Raw genomic sequence first — 10846 nt, forward strand, 5'->3', positions numbered from 1 at the left:
ACTGAGGTTGAGAAATTTTAAGTAATTTGAGCCAAATCCTGTAACTAGTAAGAGGCAGCCATTTCTCATTTACTGTTATCTCCCTCCCCCCCTCCCCACATCAACCCATTATTCATTGTCACTTTCTCAGTTTTGAAATGTTTGTGGTAGGATGCCTAAAGCTATGACATCCCAGTTGCTTAGGAAAAGGAAAACAAAATTACTCTGAACTGAAGTGGCAGCTGACAATGAGAAACCTGTTCATAAAACCTTTGAACATTACCTAATGGTATGCATCTAATGTGCATTTACAGAACCTTATTTCTGTGCCAGGCACTGTGCTGTGTCCTGGGACATAAAAAGAAGAGGGAAACAAGCTCTCTGTCTTTCAGGGGATTCTGGGTCATGAAGGGTGAGAAGATTCTCAGGTGGACAAGGGAAGGAAAGGCATTCCAGGTACACTGAAAAGCAGGTGCAAAGGCAGCCAATAGGCAGGTCTGTGCATTTAAGGGCTGCCAGTGTTTCAGTCTAGCTGGAGGGCCAAGGGCCATTGCAGAAGCAAAAACACTGGAGAGTGGAAAGACAGAGACAGAATCAAGGAGAATCTTGAATTGGGTAATTTGGCTTTACCTGGACTTTACCTGTAGGCAATAGAGAACCAGCGAAGAATTATAAGCAGGAGACTCTTAGGATTGAATTTGTATTTTAGAAGCAGTGTATGGGTATTAAAGAGGAAAATGGATCACAGATAGGTAGTGGGGGTGGGAGAAAGAATGGAGACTTGGGGTATAGGAATATTTTGCCGTGAGATGGAATCTGAGGCCACTTTCCCATTGGCAGATAAGTGGGAGATCCTATATTGTGAGACCTACTCAATCATTTGATTTGGGTAGTGGATGCAGGAAAGTTGGTACATTTAGTATTTTAAAGTTATCACTGAGTAACAATTCTAGTTGCTCTTTCTTCTAAATTAAAGTTTACCCAAGTGATTTTATGGCCTTCTTTGTGCTACGATAGTGAAGTTTCTTCTTGTGAAGTAACGTCTTTTCCTTATTTGCTTCCATTGACTGTTTAAATCCTTTCTCCCATTTACCATTTCCATCATAACTGTCCTGTGTTTGCTCCTAATGTGTTATAATTCTTCATAATCTGGTCTTCACCTGATTCTGATTCTCTCTAATATTTCTTTTTCCTCCCTTGAGGAAAGTATATCCATTTTTGGTTTCAAATGCTCATCACCTTTTGTAAATATTAAGGCAACGATTCAATTTAATTTAAAAAATAATGTTTTTCTATTTCTTCTGTCAATAAATTATCTTTGTCGTCTTTTAAAGCCGTATTGTCTCTCTTTTTTTTTTTTTTTTTTGTGCTTTTGTTGTTCTGTTTTGTTGTTCCCCGGTGGATGTAAGAATATATATTGATATAATGAAAAATGTGGAAATAAAAAAAAAAACTAAGAAGAATTTAGGGTCGTATTCCTATTTTACAGTGTTTACTAGTGATCTATTTCAAAATAAAACATATATTTTAGTCCTGATGAATCAAATATTTAAGAAACATTCTTTAAGAGGAGAAATATACATGGAAAAAATCACTACTGACCCTGAGAGGCCTCTTTGAAAGATTCTAGCCATGTATGATTTAACTTCGATTTAATCCTGCTTCTTCTACCAAGGGTTATCATAGTGAGCATTGCTCATGAGGGTTCTGGGAGTATCAACGAAGGTCAGAGATCAGAAAACACAAGATATAATATTAGATAAAATATTAGCAGTCCTGGAAATATTCACAAAGTCATACATTATGTTAGAGCTACTGTATTCCATGTAGGAAAATAAAAATGGGAAATTGTACAAGCCACTTTCTTTTTTATTACAGAAATTAAAGGTCTAATTTAGAATTGTGAATTTATCTAAATAGCCATTAATACCATTTTATTAGTTCAGGTACTCAGGGTATGAACATATAAATATAGCAGGATTTTTATAGAGTCTGCATTAGTAATTAGTTATTCAGTATATGTATGTCTATATATATATAGGTTTTTAAAATTTACAGAACTACAAAGATGCTCTGAGCAGCCCTTCAAGTTCATGTTAAAACATGTTTATGAAAATTACTTAATAGATACATCTGCTTCTTTCTCTCTGCCAATCACGTGATAGTGTGTGATGATACTGGTGGTAATGATGATGGTAACAGCTGTCAGTTCTTTGTACCTAACAAGCATTTGGCACTTTCTGCCATATATGCACTGTGCCACTTAACCTTCCCAACCCTGCAATTTAGGCATTACTCCCATTTTACAGATGAAGGAAAAGAGGCACAGGGAGATAGAGGTACTTGCCCAAGGTCATGTAAGTCTGTAGCAGAAGTAGGAGTAAAAATCCTGCCTGTTGCCAAAGGTTATGCTCTTCTGTTGACCACAGGCCATTAGTCATAAAGGAGCACTGACTTTGAACAGAGGTAGAGAGTGACTCCATTTAACTCATAGTAAGATGGTAGATTTTTTCCACTGAAGTGTTCACAAAAAATCCTGATGAGGACTCTGCATAGTTTCTTTCTGTGTTATATGACCCAGAGGGTCATTATGTACTTCATAAATATCTAAGTCTTGGACAAAATGATCTCCCTTGAGCTTACTTGAGAATTTGTGCTTACACTTGTAAAAGTGGAGAGCTAAATCATTATTGATTCAGTAAACTTGATCAATCTGGATTATTTAGATTATTTCCTTTCCTTGTTTTACTTTTTTTAACTTAAAAAATTTATAAATATAACATATATGCAAAAGATTATAAATAATATGTATATATAGTTTAAAAGAATTAAGAAGAAGAACATCCACATACTCCCCAACCCAGTTTACCAAATAGGACAATACCAATATCTTGAAGCTCTTGTTTGCTCTTTCGGAATGACTCTCTTCTTCCCTCTCTGAGTGAACCATTATCCTAAATTGTATACTTAACACTCCCTTGTTTTTCTTCATGATTTTACTCTATGTGTAGGTATTTCTATACATTTATTGTGTTGTTTTATTTTTGAACTCAACATTAAGCTTTTGAGATCCATCCATTATAATGCTCTTAATTGTAGTTTTTCATTTCACTGCATAGTATTTTATTAATATTATGTGTGGTATTAATATATGACAATTAATCCCTTCTATTATCAATAGGCATTTGGATTTTTCACGTTTTTGCTGCTCCATAGATGGTTGTATTGAATATTTTTGTACGTCTTCTGATGCACATATGCGAGGGTTTCTCCAGAGTATTTGTCTAGGAATTCAGTTGATGGTCATACTGTATATGAGTCTTCTAATTTAACAAGCCATGCTGAATTATTTTCTAAAGTGGTTATACCAGTTTTCATTCTCTTTTTATATGATTATTGGCCATCTATGTTTCACTTCTGCCAAGATGACTATTCTTGTTTAGTCCTCATTTTTCTAGTAATGGTTAGTCTTTTGTTCATTATCCCCTTCCCAGGAATCAAAAAAAGAATGTATTTGGATACGAATCCTTTGTCGGTTGTATGTGTTGTCTCCCAGTTTTTGGCTTGCAAAATAAGAACTTCATTGCACCAAGTTTCTCCTTCCTTTCTGCTAGTTAGAATTCTGTCTTGGGTAACAAAGTGGGAAAGGACAAGCAAAGAGAGTTTAAAAAGCTGACCACATGCCTTACCTGTCCCAGCTTTTTTCCCTCTGCAGGTCTCAAATGAAGATATAACTTGAGATAAAGATGGAAATTTTGACAGCTACATGGGATTACACATTCAAAGGGTAGAGCTGAGAGCACCTTTGGTGACTTAAAATCAGTATAGGTCTTTGAATTACCTCATGTGACGAGCATAGTCATGGAACTGCCCAAGCTTTTATGCAAAAGAGGGGGAAAATCTTTCTTTGCAGCATATATTTTAAAGGGCTAGTAGGAGATAAAATTAACTTTCATTATGATTAAATCCCACATGTCCTAATTATTCAATATACACATTCATCCAACACGTATTTGCTGAGGACTTATCAAGTATTGGGCACTAAGCTAGGCTGATGGGATAGAAGGGAGCAAAGTAAGCACTGCTTCTGATCTGGGGGAGCCTATCACCTTGTGTAGATCAGAAAATCTTTGGCAAGGAGAAAGTAATTGGCCAAATCTCTCCTCAAGTCGCTGGCAGAACTTTGACAATGTTGCTTGTGGGAAAAAAAAAATGGCTTCAATGACTAGCCACCTTAGTCTAAATTTGTATGGAGGTAAAACATAGGCCAAGGCTAAGAGGATGTTTTATGCCTCCCGCATCTGCATATTATGTTTCTCTATACATGAAGGAAATTAACCAATGGCATGTGAATTTATTCATTATCATACAATGATTTAGTTAGTTTTAGCTGTATCATGAGTTAATAAGTTGAAAATCTCAGTGGACTGGTGGCAATAGAACATAATTGTAACTAATCACATTCTCAGAAACTAATCATATTTAATGTCAATGAGCAAAGCCCTTTCTGCAGATGATCATAGTTTAATTTCAGAAGCGAGAATACTAACAGAATTAAATGGGAAACCAATAACAGTTCACCGCTGACAGATTAGTGTCAGAATACAGGGACTTGGTTGTAGGTATAAGGAGAAAAATTTACAAATAGGTGCAATTTAGGATAATAAAAGTACTAGAAGAGAAAGTTGTAGTAGCTTTGACATCATTGAACAAATACAACTAGGCATGTTCAAGTCTCTTGAACTACCTTATCCATTGAAGATATAAAATTATTGAGAGAGTAGAGATAGAGCTATTTGTGACTTTTTTTTTTTTTTTTTTAGAGAGAGTGCCGCTCTGTGCATCCTGTCCACTGTAGAGGAGAGGAACATAGATGATGGTGGCTATTTCCTATGCCAAAGCCTGGGAAAAAGGGCTTCCTTAGGTGTATCCATAACACTTACTGCATAGTTCTTTGTAGTTGGGTATGTACTTTGACATACTGCCTTGGAAGTTCAGATGGCAGCAGAGATGGATTCCTACATTGTTTTGGCAGCAGAGTGAAGGAACATGACCGCTGGGCAGAGCAGATCTGCCCCCCAAAGTTGGTCAGGACACAGGTAAATGAATGTTTCCTTTGGGCAAGATGAGGGTCACATGGGAGAAAAAAACTGGCCTAGGACCATTTTAAATTCTACTCAGTGAATACAGATAATCTGAGAATTGCTTTAAAATACCCCCAGGGGTGGGTTGAAATGTGCTGATAATTGTTGAGGCTAGATGACTGGTACATGGGGGTTCATTGTCTCATTCTTTTTACTTTGGGAATGCTTGCAAATGTCCATACCATAAAGTTTAGAAAATTCTGCTCAAGGACCTCTATGGAAAGGCAATGGGATTCTAACAGAGGAAGTCTGTTTGGCGCATACCTCCCAGGACACTGGGGACTGAGAGAGAACAGCGGTTGGATGAGTAGAACACATTGTTCTTGTCAAAAGAACTTCAGGAGAGGTACCCGATGCTTGGGATTTCCATAGACTGTGTACAAATACCGCCATCGGAAAAAGTCCTTTTTAAACATTTCTCCAGCTTAGACATTGAGAAGACATCATTGGTGGTGCCAGTCAAATAATAACTATCCTGTTCCCATTCATGTCTTTTTTCTTTCAAAAACAGGTCTGGCAAGTGGAGGAGATAAGCAAGAGAGAGAGAGAGAAGAAACAGGGGAGGAGGTAAGTAAGAGAGAGGGAGAAGAAGAGGAGGAGGTGAGGAGGGAGAGTGAAGGAGGGAGAGCTACACACCCCATTTGAAGGGGGCAGGGATCCTGTGTGCAATCAGTTTCAGTTAGGAGAAAGAGAATAAGAAGACCAAGAGCCCATATGCAGCAGGGAAGAAAATTTTAAACTCTAACTCAAGATCACAGTCCTGATTACTACATGGGACTGGGCAATTTTAACTAGTGAATTGACATTTGGTTGGTGATTTAAGGTACCTGCAGGACTTTATAATATCTAGGAGTGACATGACTTTCCAAGGTTACACATTATCTCCTAAATCCAGGCTGGTCCTGGAGGTTTAGAGAAGTTCTGAGGATGAGCTAAAAGAGGTTAGGACTCTCCCGTGTAATGCAGAAGCACTGGGCTTACCCTAGCCCTGGAGCCTCCCCTCTCTGGGTGCCAGGGCTTCATCTTCTCCCCGGGATCTCAGGGATTGAAAGTTGCTTCAAGTTCAGAGAAAGTTGCTGAGACCAACAAGTCCAGGCCTTTATTTCCTGGAACTAAATATCATAGGAGGTTTTTGGAGGTTGTGATTTTCTCCTCACAAGCCCCCAGGTTAACCAATCAATTAATCAATGAATCTTTCAATCGCTCATTAAACATTAATTGAACACTTAGTATATCCAGTATTCTGCACACTCTAAAGAATGCATGTGGGTTTCCTTGCTTTCTGTACCTGTGCAGCTATTGGCCATCTAATCTATCCCCAAGGTGGAGACATGGACATTAATTGGTTAATTCATATATGGATAATTGCTGGATAATTTAATAAGCATCTACGATGTACCATCCCTGTACGTGGCACTGGAGATGTAATGATTAGGGGGAAGAAAAGAAAAAAAAAAAAAAAGGAAAGAAAAAGAAAAAAAATGCAGCCCCTGGCCTCATGGGACTTACAGATTAGGAGGGGAAGCAGACATTAATGAAAGACTCACACAATAAAAAGCTAAATATCAGCTGTGACATGTTAAGAAGGAGAGGTACATCGTGTTATACGCAGTACAGGGGCTTGTCCCCTGGTTAGCAGAGTCAGGGCGAGCTAAAGGAATTTTACATTTCATCAGCAGAGATTAACTCAGTACCTTCTGGTGGGGTCAAGGAGGGGGGGAAAGGGAGATGGTTTTTAGGGCCTTCTCCTCCAGAAGTGTTATCCTCCTTCCCTGAGAAAAATAACTATTAATACAAATAGAATTAAAATTGAATTAATTTCCATGGGGAGAGCATCTTACTTTCATTGATCTAGGAAACATTAAAAATCTGAACTTAGTACTTTTGTAACTTCTGTGCTTTTAATTTCTGTGGAATAAGCTCTTTGTTATGCTCTAGGCTTTGAAGGAGTGGGAATTGAGTCTTGGACCTAATATCTTTTTAATGAACATAGTAACAAGAAGAAATTTTGGCAGGACTCAGCAGCAGTCTCCCCTCCTTGAGGCAGAGAAGGGGTGGCAGGAAGGACAGGAGGATTCTAAGTCAGGCAGCAAATCCACAACATCCTCAGGGGATGGCAGGTCTGTAGAGAAGACAGAGCACAGAAGACCCAGGGTTCCATCAGGGCTGTTGGTGACCCAGGGGTAAACCTCCTCGAGTGCTGGGATCTTCATGTCTCTCTCTGTTACTTATCCCCAGGCCTGGCACAGTGCATGGCACAAAACTAGTTTGCAAAATGTGTTTACTGAATGAACTATGGCACCTGAGACTATTTTTGAGCTGCTTGAAACCAAGAACTCATATGAGGTAAGGTTATCAATAGAAAATGAGGACCTTGGGGAGAATGGAGAAAGACCAAAGTTACCAAACAGGAGGGCCAGTACAGCGGTTATAAATCACTGAGCATCCAAATTGGCCCTTAGCTTAATGGCAAGCTGTACACGGTCAAATGTTCATGTTTGGCTTAATGTTCAGGTGAATGGGTGCGTCCCTGTTCTTTCTCAGCTGTGTGTATGCATGGCAGTTTCTGGAGACCTAGAAAATCCAGCTCAATCACTTGAGTGGGGAGAGCAGGTAGACGAGTCAGCGTGGCTGCTTTCAGATTATGGATCTTGGAAAGGGTCTCCCATGGGCTGCTGCCCAGGAGACACACCAATACCCAACTCTTCCTGCGCTCCAGGTAGTGGGAAAGGGCGGGGGGGGATGCTGAAGGGGAGGGGTTGAGCGTATCCTGTTCCTCTTCTGGCTTTGGTAGAAGGAATGATGACTTGGCTTCATTGCTTTCTTTAAGTCTTCTTACGTATTCACTGTTATTTTTAATTAGTTAATTAATTAATCTTTTTAAAGATTTTATTTATTTGACAGAGAGAGCCAGAGAGCACAAGGAGGGGAATGGCAGAGGCAGAGGGAGAAGCAGGCCTCCCGTTGAGCAGGCTCAATCCCAGGCCCCTGAGATCATGACCTGAGCCGAAGGCAGACGTTTAACCCATTGAGCCCCCCAGGTGCCCCTTCACTGTATTTTTAATTACTAATAGCTGCCATACAGTGGCAGCATTCAGTGAAGAGTCGTACATGTACCCAGCCATCATCCCGACATCAAATCAGTGACTTTCTACACTCTTTGGAATATTCATAACTGCACTGCTACCTCATCTAAAGTGCATTAATCAAATCAGAAAACTGCATTGCCATAAGTCAAAAGATGAATTGCAGGAGTAATCATGTAACAGTATGAGAAAGAGGAGAGAACTGTTGCTCATTCGGAAGTTTGCAACAAACTTCAGAGTCTTAAATTTTCTTTTCTCTCAAGAAAATTGTGATGCCTAGAACAGGGCCTGGCATACTTGGCTGCTCAATAAATATTTGTTGAATGAATGGATGAATTTTCATTCTGTCAATACTCATTCCATGACTTTGTACAAATTAATAATTATAATTACTTCCTTGGAGTAATAATGGACTCATGGAAATGAACTCCTCATTTGTTTTTTTTTTTAGATTTTATTTACTTATTTATTTGAGAGAGAGAGAGATAAAGAGAGAACGCGAGTGAGCATCAGAGGTGAGGGGGGCCATGGGGGAAGAGCAGAGGAGGAGGGAGAAGGAAGGGGAAAGAATCTCAAGCAGACTCCCTACTGAGTACAGAGCCCAATGAGGGGCTCAATGGCACGATCCTGAGATCATGACCTGATCTGAAACCAAGAGTCGGAGGCTTAACCAAATGAGCCACCCAGGCGCCTCTGAGCCCCTCATTTTTGAGCCTGGTTTGGGGCTGTATGTGGCTTGCTCTTTGGGAGTAAGTGTTATTCCTCAGGATGTTTGGTCTTTGTGTTCTTTATTTGCTTTTATTTTTGCTTGGTAGATTTGTTTAAAATTAGCGTGAGTAGAAAATTTAAATCTACAATATCAAAAAAGTTACTTGGATGCATACTTGTGGGCCATTAAAATAAGCTATTGGGAATCAGCCACTCCCAAACCTGACCTAAGAGCTGGGTGATGGCCTCATGCTTTAGGTGAATGCCAGGCTATTGGGCAATCTTGCTCCGTATCCATACCTAATTGTAGGTAAGTCCTGGGCTTCTTGTGACACAGGTGGAGTGAGGGTAACTACGCAGGAAGAGACCTCACAACATGTCTCCCTTGCCATGTCCCAAAGGGGACTTCCAGATAAAGAAATTAATTTTTGTTTCATTATAGTAATGTAAACCACCATAGACGATCCCATCGACTGAGTACAACTAAAACATTTTATCATTAGTTTCTAGACATTAGTCACTTCCAGACGATCATCTTTTCTTCCCAGTAGGAGAACTAATAGAAAGCTAGTCAGAGGTGGTCAACTTTTTATTTTTAATTTTGCAAGTGTTTTGCAGTGATGACTACAAATAGAATGAAAATATTTTTTCAGAGAAATTCAAAGTAAAGATAAATAAATAAATGAAGACCTTAGCTTTTATTTGAGTCTCCTCTGCATTGTCTTACAAATTTACCAGGCTCTTCTTTTTAGCAAAATATAGTGTTTAGGAGCAGGTAATATCATACTTTGCAACTGAAAGATAATTTCCAGGTGTTATGGGCTGAATTGTGTCCCCCCCCCCCAAGATTCATATGTTGATGTCCTAACCCACAGTATCTCAGAAAGTGGGTATTTGAAATAGAGGTAATCTTTAAAGAGGTAATTAAGTTTAAAATGACATCACTAGAGTAGGCCCTAATCCAATATGACTGCTATCTTTATAAGAGGAAATTGGGACACAGACACACATACAGAGAGACCACAGGACTACACAGGGAGAAGACAGCCATCTATCTACCAGCCAAGGAGAGAGGCCTCAGAAAAAAACTAACCCTCCTGACACCTTGATCTCAGACTTCTAGGCTCCAGAACTGTGAGCAGATAAATGTCTGTTGTTAAATGACTTTAACGCCCAGGCTTTGGTACTTTATTATGGCAGCCCTAGAAAACTAATAATCTAGGCAAACGTTAGGGAAGTAGCAAGGGTAAAGTGTGGTCCTTCTGGAACTAAGCAACACCTAAACATCCTGCAGAGGAAAGCATTCCTGCTTCATGAAGGCAGTCACTCCTATCCCAGGATTTTATTGTTCATATTTGTGAAGTTTTTCAATATGCATAAGTACACATACAGGATTTCCTTGTGTAATGAGAATAATGGAAGTAATAATAAATGTTGGAGTGGGTGTAATTGTGACTGAAAGGATGATTTTATGATACGGTAAAGGATACTATTGGCTAGAGCCAATTCATTACACTGCTCTGGCAGTCTGTTGTTATTATTATTTCTAGCCCTTACTAGATTTCATTCTTTTAGATAAAAACATGCATATCAGCTTTGGAGTTTGATTGCCTTATGGGCATAAAGCTTTGCATATTTACTGCCCATGAATCATACCAGTATGTGAAATCCAGAGAAGATTCAATTTTTCCTGCTAGATGCACCTCCAGCCGTTTAATTAAAATATGTATTATTAATAAAACTATATTTAAGTCATATTTTTTACAGATATGACTGAAACATTAAGTGCAAATTGTTTCATACTTTCATAGTAATTTGCTTTTAACGTTTTGTGCCTTAATCAAGGTAGCACACTAGTTGAAGGTTTGCGGTCCTGCAGACTGCTCAGCCGTGAAGTTGGAAAAAAGCAAGTGGAAAGTGGTGATTAAT

The 10846-nt window shown here is 39.0% G+C and overlaps 1 long non-coding RNA gene across 1 annotated transcript; it reads left to right on the forward strand.

Annotated features, from left to right (window-relative positions):
- Nucleotides 1-4811: 4811 nt before the first annotated feature.
- On the forward strand, nucleotides 4812-7458 carry LOC116631561. The gene is made up of 3 exons (XR_004299210.1): nucleotides 4812-5078; nucleotides 5635-5690; nucleotides 7362-7458. It is a non-coding gene; the product is annotated as an uncharacterized LOC116631561 (long non-coding RNA).
- The last annotated feature ends 3388 nt before the right edge of the window (nucleotides 7459-10846 follow it).

The sequence above is a fragment of the Phoca vitulina genome, unplaced genomic scaffold, assembly GCF_004348235.1.
Source record: "Phoca vitulina isolate PV1807 unplaced genomic scaffold, GSC_HSeal_1.0 scaffold5, whole genome shotgun sequence".
NCBI classification, from domain to species: Eukaryota; Metazoa; Chordata; class Mammalia; order Carnivora; family Phocidae; genus Phoca; species Phoca vitulina.